This window comes from Callospermophilus lateralis, chromosome 7 (genome assembly GCF_048772815.1).
Source record: "Callospermophilus lateralis isolate mCalLat2 chromosome 7, mCalLat2.hap1, whole genome shotgun sequence".
NCBI classification, from domain to species: domain Eukaryota; kingdom Metazoa; phylum Chordata; class Mammalia; order Rodentia; family Sciuridae; genus Callospermophilus; species Callospermophilus lateralis.
Genome location: NC_135311.1, coordinates 9938164 through 9954487, shown reverse-complemented (window position 1 = coordinate 9954487; position 16324 = coordinate 9938164).

Below are 16324 nucleotides of genomic sequence, written 5' to 3'. Positions count from 1 at the left end.
AAAAAAGAGCCATTTCTAATCATGTGCCCTGAGTTAGGGAAAACTTTTTGAATAGAAAAGCCAATCACTAGGCAATGAGAGAGAGAGAGAGAGAGAGAGAGAGAGAGAGAGAGAGAGAGAGAGAGCCCAAGCTCTTTCTAATGCATTATGTACCTCAGTCTCATCTATTTGAGGCATTATATACTTATTTGCTTGCATGACTATTTTGGTGCTGCTTAACACCAATTGCAGAGCCTGGCGCATCCCAAATGGCTAATACATATTTATCTGAGGAACAAAACCACTCTTTAGGAAACTGAGGCATAGAGAGATTTCGAAGGTGAATAAGATCCAAAAATAAAATCCTAAGGCTCTTACTCTAAATAAGTAAATGAGAAGTAGGTAAGGTGTGTATAAAAAGGATTCTCAAGGTATAGAGTGGCAGTCAATATTCTGGAAGGTTTCCTTCAAAATCTACATTCCTAATGCCTCTTCTCTTAAAAAAACTAAAAACGTTGTAATGTGGATCTGATTAAGATTTTGATAAACTTAAAAGTTCATAGTGCTACTTGGCAAAGACTCCTTAAAACAAATACAGCAAATCGTTTTCATTCTTTGTATACTAGAGCCTCCATCACCACAAAATTTTATGAGAGTGTATCCAAAAACCTCCAATTTGAATAAAAATGAAAACACTACAAATCAAATTTGTAGGTGATAATGAAAGCAGTGCTTAGAGGGTTACGTACAGAAGTGAGTGAGATGAGGGGGAAGCAGCAAAGGACACTGAGAAGGAGCATGCAGGCAGGAGGAAAAGCAGGAAAAAGTGCTACCCCAGAAGCTGAGTGAAGAGTAGTTCAAGGAAGACGTGATCTACTGTGTCAAGGGTTTCTGAGAGGTTAACTGAAATGTGAATTGACCATCACTGGGCATCACAGAGATCACTGGTGAATGTGGCATAGTGGCTGAGTGGGCTCAAGATTAAAAAAAAATCTAATCATGAAGAGTCAGATCAATCCAGATTGCGACAAATTCTTAAAACTATCACTTTTATTCTCCATAACTCTCAATATCATGAAAGACACAAAATATCTCCCTGCCCTCAAAAAAGGCTAAAAACATTTCTAGATTGTAAAAAATTAGAGATGGCAAATGCAATACAGAATCTTGGATTAAGAAAGAAAAAGATAAACTAGCCATAAGGGATATTACAGGAACATCTGAAGAAATATGAATATAAATAACATTAGAAACCAATAATATAGAGAAAGTGAAAATAAACAAAATAGACACAGTAAATACAGGTAGTTCTTCTGAAGAATTCTGCTATAATTTTTGTTACAGAAGTACTATTGAAAATAGTATAGAGTACTATTAAAAAATAATGTGGGGAAAAAGGACACCGCTTCATCATCAAACAAATATGGGTGATCCATGCACTTTCAAAGGTGGAAAAAGATATTCTGGAGTTTAACTTTCTTTGACATCTCATTTTCAATGCATTTAAAATTGTGAAGATTGAGAGAAAAATGGACAAACAAAACAAAAACAAAAACAAAAACCAACCAACAAACAAAAAAACCCAACTCTTCATAAATATTTTTACACATTTCATAGTATATCCCTCTAATTATTACTAACCTTCCAAATGGCAATGAGGTCCATTGAGAATTAGAGCATACTCATCTGGAATTTTCTTACCCATCACTTTGTTTTGAGAAGGAAGTCTATAGTTTAGGAGGGGTTTGTTATAATGATTACAAATTTCTGAAATTTCCTTTGTGGATTTCAGAGGGCAAACAAAGTAAATAGAGGACAAAAGGCATGAGTGGGCATTTAAAAGTGTTTGTTTTGTTGCAGGCAATAAGAAAAACTAGATAGTAGGCCGGGGTCCATCCCTCCACCAGCAGGATAGACACTAGCCAGAGCCTAGCCTCTGGCACAGGACAGCCCCTTCCAACCAGTCAATTATCATGGGAGTTCTGCTCAGTGGCCCAGATCCACCCACATTGACCTGTGTGGGACCCAGGCTCACAGTAGGCCCAGGTCAACTCCTCCATCAACAGACACCCGATGGAGCCCGGCCTCAGGCACAGGACCACCTCTTCCAACCAGTAGACTACCATGGGAGCCCAGGCCTGGATGAGATTGGTCCACACCAACTTATGCAAGACCCAGGTCCAGGGCAGGTCTGAGTTCACCCCCGCCGACCTGGAAGCCTAAGCCTAATGCACTTCCATCTTGGGACACTGCAGTCATCGCCATAGCCTTCCCCACACAGTATCCCCTAACTTTTTGACAGTACCTAGAGGCAGTTACATCTCAGAGCAGGCATCCCCAAAAGACTGTGAGGCCCACCCTTTCATCCCCATTTCTGTAAGACATTGCTTCTGTCTTGGAGCAACTTAATTATTATTTTGAGTTATCTCAGCTCTTGTTGCCACCACCTTTAGCATACATGGAGGGACACTGGCAAGGTCTGAAAGCCCAATATCAAGGTCAGGTACAGAAAATCTGCACAGGTACGACAAGAATATAAGGAAGAAACTGTAATATCTCAGACCCACACTGCAAGAAAGGAAGACACATAGACAACATAAAAAAACAAGGGAGGAAAGTGTCCCACCAAACCAGGATACTATAATAACAGAACCCATGGACAGTGAAGTTGATGAAATATCAGAGAAGGAGTTCAGAAGGTTCATAATTAAAATTACCTGTTAATTAAAAATGATCTCAATGAGCAAATACAGGCAAAAATAGATCATTCCAACAAAGATATATGAGACCAAATATAGGAAGCTAAAGATTACTTCAAGAGAGAGACAGAGTATCTGAAAAAAAAAAGTCAGAAATCCTTGAAATTAAGGATACAATAAATTGAATAAAAAACTCAATAGAAAGCATAACCAACAGACTAGATCACTTGGAAGAAAGAATGTCTGATAATGAAGACAAAGTATACAATATGGAAAATAAAGTTGATCACATAGTGAAGATAGTAAGAAACCATGAACACAACATACAAGAATTGTGGGACAGCATCAAAAGACCAAATCTAAGCGTTATTGGGATAGAGGAAGGCACAGAGTTTCAAACCAAAGGAATGCACAATCTCTTCAATGAGATAATATCAGAAAATTTTCCAAGCATGAAGAATTAATTGGAAAACCAAATGCAAGAGGCTTATGGGACACCAAATGTACAAAATTACAACAGATACACACCAAGGCACATTATAATGAAAATGCCTAGCATACAGAATAAAGATAGAACCTTAAAAGCTGCAAAAGAGAAAAATCACATCACATACATGGGGATACCAATTCATATCTCAGCAGATTTTTCAACCCAGACCTCAAAGCCAGGAGATTGAGGAACAACATATACCAAGCCCTGAAAGAAAATGGATGCAAACCAAGAATCTTATATTAAGCAAAATTATGCTCTAGATTTGATGATGAAATAAAACACTTCCATGATAAACAAGTTAAAAGAATTACAACTAGAAAGCCTGTACTACAGAACATCCTCAACTAAATATTCCAAGAAGAGGAAATTAAAAACAACGATGAAAATCAATAGAGGGAGGCATTACACTAAAGGAAAATCTAATCAGAGAAGAAACCAGGTCTCATTAAATACCAAAAATAAACAAAAATTGCTGGGAGTACAAGTCATCTCTCAGTAATGTTAATGGCCTAAACTCACCAAGCAAAAGACATAGACTAGCGGATTGGATCAAAAAAAAAAAAAAAAAAGACCCAACAATATGATGCCAACAATATGCTGCCTCCAGGAGACTCTCTTATAGGAAAAGACATACACAGACTGAAGGTGAAGTGTTGGGAAAAATCATATCACTCACAAGGAGAGTGGAAGCAAGCAGAGGTTTCCATCCTCATGTCAAATAAAGTAGACTTCAAGCCAAAGTTCATCAAAAGGGATAAAGATGGAGGTTATATATTGTTCAAGAGAACCATACAAAAAAAGAAACGATTGAAAAAATTGACAGAACAAAAAGTTGGTTCTTTGAAAAAATAAGTAAAATTGACAAAAACCCTTAGCCATGCTAACAAAGAAAAGGAGAGAGAAATGGTAGTAGGACTTAGAGACATGACCTGCCTGGAACATGCTAAGCAAGTACTTTGCCACTAAGCTACATCCTCAGGTCCCAATGTAGCAAATAAAGAATTTGACACAGTAAGTGAGATTTCACATTGACCCACCAAGACATCTCAATTTAAGAAACAAATGGAAAAAAAACAATAAAATAATAACAGTTAGTGGTAATTCAGAAAAATTGGCATTCCAATAAATTTCTGGGAAATGTAATATGGCATATGGTGTATACAGTATACAGTGTATACTGAAACATTCAATGTTTCAGTAATGCAACACAGAATTATCACATGACCTATCTACTCTCAGTTCTATACTCAAATGACCTAAAAATACACACACAAACACTTGCATATGATGTTCATGGCAGCACCACTCATGTTAGCCAAACGTGAGAACAATCCAAATCCATGAACAAAAGATTGGATAGTCAAAATGTGCTCTGTATACATATACATGCCATGTAAACTAAGCAATGCGCATGCTACAACATAGATAAATCTCAAAAATGTTAAACTAAGTAAACAAAGCAGTGTAAAATATATATATAGCATAATTCCATTCAGGTGAACTATCAAGGATATGTAAACTCACAGACTCAAATGAAGTGCTGGTTGCCAGGCGATGGGAGGGCAGGGGGAAGAGTGTTCATGGATACATGATTTTGTTGTAGTTATTAAAAGATTAGGAAGAATATAAAAGTATTCAACAGCAATAATATGAATACTATTATCAGACTTTAAACTCAAAATCAAACAAACAAACAAAAAACCCAGAAAATAATGAAAAAAAAAAAAACACCTGAAAGTCTACTTAGTCGTAGAGAATATCAGCTCTTGGTGAAATAAAGGCACTGAGGATCTATACATTCCCTTATGTACACTGGATCCCTAACTTAAATCTTGGCTGGTAACTCCAGGAATTTGAAGCTTACTATATATCAAGACCTATTTCAGTTTCCTTATATAATTTAATCCTTACCTTTTCCAAGGTCTTACATTCTGCTTGGAGAAATTCTCATTTTTTATATTAATTTGCTATCAGTGATTGACCTAGTATTACTTAACTACTAAGCCAATCCATAGCTCTTTATATTTTTCACATTGAGATAGCCTCTTAATAAGTTGCTCAGGGACTCACAAAGCTGCTGAGGCTGGCCTTGAACTTATCATCCTCATTCCTCGGCCTCCTGAGCCACCTGAATTACAGTCCTGTGCCAACATGTCAGGCAGAATCATGCTTTTACAGATGACTAAATTAAGAGAGATTTTTCAAAGTTTGCCCACTATGCAGACCAGGGATATGACTACTTATATAAATTCCAAATTATTCTTTCATCTATGATGATAAAAATTTTGTTCTGGGTTGTTTCTATATAAAAGAGGAGGGAAGAGGCAATATTTCCAAAGGGGCACAAGGAACATTTTGGGTGTGATGTCAATGTTCACTGTCTTGATTATGGTGATGATTTTATTGTTAGATATAAATATATAAAAACTCAATGTATTGATAATTCTATGTGTGTAGTTTATTGTATGTCAGTTTTACTTTTTTTGTTAATTAATGAAAGATCTGAGGAGTTATACCAACAAATATAGATGACAAACAAGGACAGGAAAACATGTTCAACATCGTGGATCACACTGAATTGCAAGTAATGCACCCATAAGCATGGCTGAAATTCCAAAATCTCACAATACAAACTGCTAGGCAAAGGAAGAGGAACAAGACCAATTTTTATTTATGCCTAAGGGGATCACAAAAGTGTACAGTCCACCTGGAAAGAGAGTTTGGCATTTTTTTTTAAAGCCACAGTATTGCCATATATCTACAGACCACTTCACATACTTAAGGTATTTATTTATTGGAGTTGAAAGCTGGAGTCCACACAAAATTCTGCATGCAAAGGCTGATGATTTTTTGATTGGGGATGTGGCTCGTTGGTAGAGCACTTGCCTAGCAAGCATGAGAATTCAGGTTTCATCCTCTCTCTCTCTCTCTCTCTCTCTCTCTCTCTCTCTCTCACACACACACACACACACACACACACACATACACAAAATGTAACTTATTTATTCATATTTTGCAAGAACAGAAAGCAATAAAGTTATCCTTTGGTAAGTATTTACATATTATTAATCAAAAATGAACTCATCAATAAATTGAAACATGATTCAGCCATAAAACATTAATAAGCAAACAAATATGGAAAGATGAGGAGGCATCTTAAACACACCTTGATTAGGAAAATAGCTAGGATAAAATGCCACATCTATGTTATTCTGAGTATATGACCCAGACAATAATGAGATTTATGATTGCCAGAGACTCAGGGCAACTAGGAAAGGGAAAAATGGGAGGTGTTTGGAGTACTGAATCTATTCTGTAACATACTATAATGGTGGCTATTCTAGATTAGGTTTTTTCCAATACTTAAACAACTGCATGGCTTGGCATCATTGTGAACAAATGTAATCACAGCAGATTGGGAAGCTGAGAAGAGACAGGAAGATCACATGTTCAAGGACAGACTCAGCAACTTAGAAAGGCCTTAAGCAACTTTGTAGTTTAAAGTCCCTTGATATGTCAAATTATATTGTTAATCTCTGTATGTTCACATGCCTGTGATTGATGATACTAATCATATATTGAGAAACTCTTTTTGGTGGCTGAATGTACGGATTAAACTCAATTGAAGGACTTATTTATGTATTTATAGTCTTATATAGTCTTATCTACCTTTAAAAATATATTTTATTTAATTTCTTTAAAAAATTTTCCAATACAAGGTCCCAGAGTAGCAAATGTCATGCCCATAAACAATTGACAACTACATTGTCAGATGACCAGCAAAATCTGCTACTCCACTCTGTGACTTGATGAAGAGACCGACTGCCCACTTTGAGTCCCATTACTGAACTATGCCATTGTCCAATCTACCACATGGCTGTGATGACTCAGAGCACATTCTAGTATCTGGATGGCAAGGACACATTGAGTGGCAAGTAAAATAAGTAAGTGTCCTTTGTGTATTCGATGGGAAAATATAAAGAAAGGATATGAAGGGAAGCCAGATTCATTTGATGCCTGAGTTCCCAAAGTCTCTTTCATCTATGACCTTGACCTATGCTAGGAAATCTGTCAATGACATATGGAGAACCTGCCCATTTGCAATGAGATGGAGCTCCTTGCTCTGAAGGACTGCAGGAAGGATGAGAGAGTCCCATGTGGTAAGAACTTGAAATTGGAGTTATGGTTGGCTCATGAGTCAGCTCTTGTATACTTTGAAAAGCTACAATTTCATCTCTCAAAAAGTGGAGAGTGAATGGAGAAGTCCTACGAGCCACGGCAATGCAGTTTTTCCAATTCATCAAAGAACCAGTGAAAATCAAGAAATGAGAATCGTGGAGGAATAAAGGGTGAAATGGGAAAGAGAAAACTGGGAGGACAATGAAAAGGGGCGGAGAAGCAGGGAGTGTTGAGAAGGGGACAGGAGGGAGCATGAGGCCTAGCTCAGAGCAGAAACGGGAAACATTGTGACCCATTCAAACAAGCAGGAAGCCATACGGTTTCTTCTTTTTATGTGACAGATAGAATGCAAGACTCGAAGAGTTGAGGTGACCCTTGGGTGCCACACACTACTTTGTCCAAGGGCATTTGAGGAAGGAAATACGATGGAGGCTTATTGAAAAGGAGAACCGCTGAAATACAGAGACAGGGCATAACTTTAGCTCAGAGCGGGAGGGGAAATGAGAGACTGAGTAGGAGGATCAGCGTTGAGGCAAAATCTAGAATTTCTTTGCTGCCATCAGTGACTGGTTCAGAAAATGACGAGTGAGAGGAGGAAGCCAGGATAGTATGGAAGGGGAGGTTTGTTGACATCAGCCATCAAAGACCACCAGTCTTGCTGAGAGAGAGAAGGAAACACCTGCAGACGAAATGCTGCTTCTGTACCTTCCATCGTTGGCTCTCCTCCTCCCAGGCAGTGACAATGCACATGGTAAGAACCTGCCAGCTGCTCAGCTCGGGGGATCCAGGTGGAGCATGGTGGGCTTTCCCTAGATGGACCCTAATACCAAGATGCTTACAATCTGAGTATCCCTTTTATTCTTTTGGAGGATGGTGACAGGGCGTGCTGCTCTGTGTATGGAGAAGGTCAAGGCTAAGGTTCTTTCTCTGGGAACTGGACCACTTACCATCTTCTCCCTATCCTGCTATGCACTCATGTTTGCCTTATACTGTTTGACATTCTTCCATCCCCAGTGGTCCAGGAACGGATCTCATTCCGTCTCATCCAGATCTCCTCCTTTGCCAACCAATCTTGGGCAAAGCATCAAGGCTCAGGTTGGCTGGATGGGTTGCAGATTCATGGCTGGGAAAGTGAATCAGGCACAATAATATTCCTGCACACCTGGTCCAAGGGCAACTTCAGCAATGAGGAGATTGTATACCTGGAGCTGCTATTCCGTGAATACTTCATTGGATCAGAGTCCACTAAGCGTGTCTCATCTCCCAGATGTCTTTGTTAAATCTCTCTTGGTATTTCTTTTCTTTGTCCAGTTCTGCAGCCTCTGGCAGCTGGTGATGTCAACCTTTGGTTTTTACCACTGTGGCTGTTGTTTCTACAAGCTCTCTGGGTGAGAGGCCTTTCTATGGAGTTCCAAATTGTGTCTACCCTTCCTGTGCCAGCAAGACCTCAGCTGGATTTACCATCTGGCCAGGGGAAGGATGTGAACTTCCCTGTGTTAAGTGCCCACTGTTCTTATGGGGGCTCTGGTAGTTATTTTTGAGCAAGCTCTTCTCAATTTGTTGTACGCCCTCACTCATTCCTTAATTCTGAGATGTCTTATTTTGAGAATTGTATCCTGTTTTAACCCTGAGTTTTGGGGAAAGGATACCTGTTCTTTCCTCTGCCACTCTGGAAGTCCAACTGCAATGTATATTTTGTAAAATTAAAATTAAATCCAGCAAAAATCAATTCCTAAATCTTGTAAAGAGAATGTGAATTGAGCATGACCGCTTGCTTCCTGAGTTGGTGACATACCACAGAGACAGGTGCTGTTTGAAATGAACTTAAAGCACAGCAATTTGACTCTATGTCTCTAGGGGAATATATTTTAGTTTCACAAAACAAATTTTTAAAAGTAATTTACTCAGATTTAATGTTTTGAGGAAGTACAGCTGTTAACCATCACAGCCTGGGACTTATCAGTACAGACTTTGTAATACAACAGACCACCCAAGGACCTAATCTCACTTTGTCCCTTTTCAGCTGTGTCACCTAGGAAGCTCAGTTTCATCATTGCAAAACAAAGATACGGATGGTTTTCTCTTCAAAGGACTTTTGCAAATACTGAATGTGATAATGAATGTAAAAATCTAGTGTTATGCTTGTCCTATAGTAGGTAGGGCTTTTATTACAGATCTTATTATTATCATTATATTATTAACATAAACAGAAAGTGAAACTAGGTTTCAATTTCTAGAACAATACAAGCTATCTGACTTTTACAAGTAGATTTAAAGACAGCTGATGTTTTTAACAACAAGGCAAATATAACTTGTGAAAATCTATCACCTTCCTGCTTTAGTACCAATGCAAAACTGAATTCTGATGTTTAAATGTTTTTCTTCCTCTGGCTCAAAATAAAATAACAAATTCTTCCAGTTAATAGATATTTCAAACCTATGCAATTATTATTGGAAATCGAGGTGAAGATGGAATAGAGGGGAAAAATTCTCTGTCTCCCCCTAATTTTAGGAACTTGATGTTTATCATGACTTCAGACCTTGAAAACACAAACTACTAAGTGATTTTGGTGTTGATTTATATGTGGTCAATTTCCTATCTCTCAGCATAAGGAGTTGCATAATGCTTTTAAAATTTAGATTTGCAAGATAAAATTCTGGAGATTGATTTCAAAACAATGTACTACTGAACTGGGCACAACTGTTATTGAAACTATACTAAAATGGATTTTTATTAATCAATTATTATTGCATTACTATTCAATTATTTATACATTTTCCAACAATTTTTTAATGAAAGTTACATGAGCCTCTTTTGTTCTGTACATGCAAACACTGACTTTTCTGTTTCCTACCGGTGGCAACCCCAGTAACCTAACCTCATCTGACTCCATGCTTAATTCTGTTAGTACATAAAATTAGCTAATTCCTAGTTCAAAACAGATACAGAATTCAGAAAAAAAAAGAACAACACTGGTCAATGTATAACCAGACAAAATCTTTCTACCATGAAAAAGCAACCCAGCAAGTTTTGGAATTTGAAATGTACAAATCTTAAGCATCATGAATTTCAGTATGATCAATGCTCTTACAGACTTAAGTCATCAAAATATAAACTAAATAAAGTTATTTCCAAAATTATCTATTTTATGTCTTAGGAACAGGCTACTTATTTGCAATGTTTAAAATTATATGCATCTTACACATAATTCAGTCAATGAAACTAAACACTTGTATAATACAATATTCCCACAGTAGTAAAAATTATCTTCTCTTAAAAACCTTGCTCCCAAGAAAATTAAATATGTATATAATATAAAAAGATTGCTGTTTTTACCTGGGTGTGGTGGTGCATGCCTGTAATCCCAGCAGTTTGGGACGCTGAGGCAGGAGGATCCAGAGTTCAAAGCCTGCCTCAGAAAAAGCAAGGCACTAAGCAACTCAATAAGACCTTGTTTCTAAATAAAATACAAAATAGGGCTGGGGATGTGGTTCAGTGGCCAAGTGCCCCTGAGTTCAATCCCCAGTACCAAAAAAAAAAAAAAAAAAAATGCAGTTTTTATTTTCTAGACTATTTCTTTTGCTGTAAGAAACTTCTCAGTTTGATATGTTATTATGCATTCATTTTGTCTTTGTAGTCTGAACCTTTGGTGTAATATCCAAAAAAGTCTAGGCCAATGTCAAAAGTGTCTCTTCTTTTCTTTAGGAGTGTTAAGGTTTTGTGTCTGGATGCAGTTTCATTCTTTAGCAGTTGGGAATTTGCTTTTGCTAGAACTATTTATTCAAGAGACGATACTTTCCCCATTGTGACCCCATTACAAAAATTAGTTTACCATATATGTTTGGGTTGATTTTGGGCTCTCTATTCTGAATTTATACAATTATCACACTGTTTTGATTTCTATAGGTTTGTAGTGTGATTTTTAATTTGGGAAATGTGATGGTTCTGACTTTTGTTTTTTCTTTCTTAGAATTGCTTTGGTTATTCTGTATCTCCTGTGGTTCCATAGGAATTTTAGAATTGTGTCTTTCTATGAAATGTCATTTAATAGGGATTTTAATGGGGACCGCTTTGAATCTGCTAATCACTTTGGGCAACGTGGTACCTGTTTACCAAACTTATGTATTGCCCTGCCCTTCCCAGACTCTGGCAATTGCTCTTCTACATTCAGATTGACAGGGAGTCCCTCACCTTCAGATAGGACTCACCCCTGCATTTCTGACATGGTCTTTAGCAATGTGAAATACACTCTTCTGGTAGTATGATTTTGACTAGATTATTGTTCTCATATTTTAGACTTGTTTGAAATTTTGGTGAGTGTGGGACCAGTGTTGTGGTATCTTTTACATTCTAGTAATTCTTTTGCATTAGTTTAAAAAATGAGGAACACTCAAGATTACTTTATCTCAATTAGACATTGCAGGTTTTGAAAGAACTCCCTAATTTCTTTTTTTTATATTTATTCTTAAGTTTTTTTTTTTTTAGGTGGACACAATATCTTTATTTTACATTTATGTGGTGCTGAGGATGGAAATCAGTGCCTCATGCATGCTAGGTGAGCACTCTACCACTGAGCCACAACCCCAGCCCAGACCAGAACTCTCTAATTTCAATGGAAAATCCACCCTACAGAAAATCTCTCCAATGCAGATTCTGAAGAAATCAACTCTTATTAAACTTTGAGAATTCATAAGTTGAGAATAGGAACATAGTATTAAGTTGAGGAAAGATTTTAGGTTTTTGTTTTGGTTTTTTGCTCTCTAATTTGTGGTCAAAATTTAAAGAAATATATTTTTATATTTTATTTAGAGAGAGGGTGTCACTGAGTTGCTAAGTGCCTTGCTAAATTGCTGAGGCTAGCTTTGAACTTGATATCCTCTTTCCTCACCGCCCTGAGCTGCTGGGGTTATAGGCATGTGACCACCATGATTTTTGGCTTTGAAGACTGCATGGCAGTAGTAAATACTCAGTGACTTTGATGAGATTACTGAGGTAAATAATTCTTCTATGAATCACTTGGATTCCTGGAATTCATTTCCTGATAGTTCTCCAAACCCCTGAGAAAGACTTACAGTGGTAATAGCCACCAAGTTCTTACAAGTTTAAAAATTATTTTCCTCTTTTCCTGTGACAGATATTTGGGTTTGTTAAAAGAATTCCTGAGACACACTGATTTACATGTTCCAATGATGAAGTGGAGAGACAGAGCCAAAGGAAAGGATTGTTAATTGGTTTTGGGTGAAGAAGGAAAATTAGCAGGAAAATATGTCAAATTAAAGATTCAATTTCTATTTCTTAACTTCTCTGGTTCTCATATATTCAGTTTTAGGAAATTTGATGGAGCCTGACATGTATTTTCCTTCATATGTAAAAGAAGAAAATGTGTGGAACAGAAGTAAATGGAAACGAAATAACATTCAATTGATATGAAAAAAAAATACCTGGACTAAATCATGGAAATGGGAAACATAATCATTGAAATTAAAAGAAAATACAGCAGATAAGACATTCTCTATCCTGGTAACAATAAAGAGATATATAGAACTGAGGAGTATTAAAGTGGAATCTATTAGAGGTAGAGGAAAAAATTATTTTTTAAGACTAGATGAAATTATGGCATTTGCGGGTAAATGGATGGCGTTGGAGAAGATAATGCTAAGTGAAGTTAGTCACCCCCGCCAAAAACAAAAACAAAAACAAATGGTGAATGTTTTCTCTGATATAAGGAGGCTGACTCATAGTAGGGTAGGGAGGGGGAACATGGGAGGAATAGATGAATTCCAGATAGGGCAGAGGGCTGGGAGGAAAAGGGAGTGGGCAGGGGATTAGCAAGGATAGTGGAATGTGATAGACATCATTATCCAAAGTACATGTATGAATATACTAATTGGTGTCAACATACTTTATATACAATCAGAGATATGAAAAATTGTGCTGTAAACGTGTAATAAGAATTGTAATGCATTCCACTGTCATTTGTTTTTTAAAAAAATCAATAAAAAAGAATAGATGAGAAATTATGACACACACACACACACACACACACACACACTATGTTGTAAACTGCAGAATCTGACCCACAGATGTTTTATGTCAAAAGAAGCTGGAAAAAGCTTAGTAGATAATTATTATAATTTTAATTAAAATTAAAATTAAAAATTTTAATTAAAATTAAAATTAAAACTACTATATATATTTATATATATACTGTACAAAGCGGTATATGTAAAAGAATCCTAAACACATAAAGCAAAAGATGATAAAATTGTACTATACATGGAGTTCATCATAAAGGAGTAGATTTTAGCTGTTTCTGAATGGTATACTCTATGAAATAATGGATATGTTAATTTGCTTCACTATAGTATCCTTTTTACTGTAATATATATTCTCTCATATCACATTGTATTCCTTAGTTATGTGAATAAAGTTTATTTCAAACAGTGTCTTGGGAACTAATGAAAAATAAAATGCTTGTAAAACAGTAACAACTCAGTTTATGAAGTTTCCTCATCAGCAACTGTAAATTCTTTAAAGAATAAAATAGAAAGTGGCACCAAAATATGAACTCCAAGTAATCTGTTATTGAAGTACGCATATTATTCAGAGAGAAGAATTTCACTGTATACTCTTGTAAAGCGTAAAATTCAGCTAAAAGGAAAGTAAATTACAAGAATGAGGTCCTGTTATAATGACAGCAACAATGGCCCTTGGTCCTTCAGTCCAGACAACCTTGGGTTTGCTAATCAGTCCGACTCACATGTATTTAAACCTATCTGTGTCCAATTAAATGGTGGGGCAGATGCATTATCACTGAATATAGGCCACTTAACTGACAACCTGTAAAATCCCCGGAGGCTGGGCAACATCAAGCCAATGACTCTTTTTTCAAAGATTAGTTGATGCTATACATGTAGCTTTATTTCTGGTCTTACTCTTTTGCTCCTTGGATTTGTATATCTGTATTTTATGCCAGTGTCATACTTTTCTATTATCTTAATTTTTAATTTGCAACTGAAAATATTAGATGCATTTACATAATTATATAATTAAATACATGTACAGATTGTAGAATGATTCAACTGGGCTAATTGACTTATTTGTTACCTTTAATTACTGGGTCTTTACATTTTGAAATCAGAAAATATGATGTCTCTATTTTATTCTTTTATTCATATCACTTTAATTATACTTTTGTGGTTTCATGAGCAATATTAGGATTTTTTTCTAATTCCAGGTCATTTTTAAAATGCCATTGGAATTTTGGTGGGAATAACATCAAATTAACAAAAATTAGAAAATTTATTTGGTTAATTATGTGTATTTTAATAATGTCAAATTTTCCAATGCAGGAACATGGGGCATTTTTTTTTCATTTATCTTTATCTCTTTTAATTTACTTCCTCAATATATCCTATTTTTCACCTTGATGGTTAAGTTTATACTTAATTATTTTATTATTTTTCATGCTATTGTAAATGGGATAACTTTCTTAATTTCCTTTTTATCTGATTTATTATTAGTATATACAAAAGCAATTGATTGTTTTAAAAAATATTTTTCTTTAGTTGTAGATGGACACAATGACTTTATTTTGTTTCATTTATTTTTATGTGGCACTGAGGATCAAACCCAGGGCCTCACACATCCTAGGCAAGCACTCTACCACTGAGCCACAACCCCAACTGGCAATTGGTTATTATATAATGATTTTGCATTTTATAATTTTAGTGCATGGAATTTTCTCTGACAGGTTTTTTTGAGAAATTTTTGTGTGTAAACTCATCAAATTTTATACATTAAACAAGTACAGTTTCTTATATGTCAGTTTTACTTTAATAAAGCTGTTAATAGATTAAACCAAAGAGATTTTGAAATAAAAAAGAATACATGTATGCACATATATATGTATATATATGTATGTATGTGTGTTTATATGTATGTGGCAGTCAAGAAATCTCAGTTGAATGCAGGAGTAAATGAATTGGCACATTAATGAATAAGGAGATTAAAATATACCTGTCATAAACTAACATGTTAAATGATATTGAAAGCATGCATGTCATATTGTTGAATATTATTACTTGGTTTAAGTCACCAAATTTTTAAAAATGTTGTCTCATGAGTCATTTGCTTTTAGTTTAGCTTTCTTAGATGCTGTGGTTACTACTCAGTCTGTACAGGGAACCTCAGTGTTGGCCTTAGACACAGTTAGATACCAGCCCACTTATGCAACTGCCTTGCAATTCTATGGAAGGCCCTTTATTGGCTTCAGCTCTGCATGAGTTTTATTTTAGATTCAAGACATTTTCCTTCTTTGCTTGTAGAACAGGATTTTAAGATATTTATTGTTGGGGGATTTGGAGGCAAGGGCAGCAAATTTTCACGTTTAATTATTATTTATGATTTTTGTTAATGTGGGTATTACCTAAAGTCCTAGGCTCCCCTGACTAGGAGAGTTAAGAATGTAAATATTGAAAAATTTGTTCCTACTCAGATTTTGTTTGGCAAAAGTGTCATTCATGGAGAGAGGAGTCCTCCTGTGCTGCGTGTAGTGGCCTTTGTAAAATGAAGGACTGAGTGCTCTTCTGCCTGGTATCATCTTCTTGTCCTAGTGAATCTGTTGGTAGCTGGAGCCAAGCTTAAAGCCAAGCTGAGACATTCACAGTAACAGCAACGGTGGAGTGAGTGTGGCTTGGACAGGCAAGCTCTGGCCCTGTGAAGAGAATTCTAACAGCATCCTGGCACAGGGAGCAGAACTCTCGGAACCTCCCTGTATCTGGTGCCTCTGGCTTCTCATCTCTGCTTGAGTGTACCTTGCAGGCACTCATGCTAATTCCCGAGGCATCCTCTTGGGGCCAAGTGTTGCTGCTTCCTCTTGGCTGTCAGTGTAGGTGGTGGTGCAGGAGGACGTGTCCATTCCATGTCTCTGCATACCTCCCAGGTTTCGCCCCTGTGTTCCTAAGCTCTGCT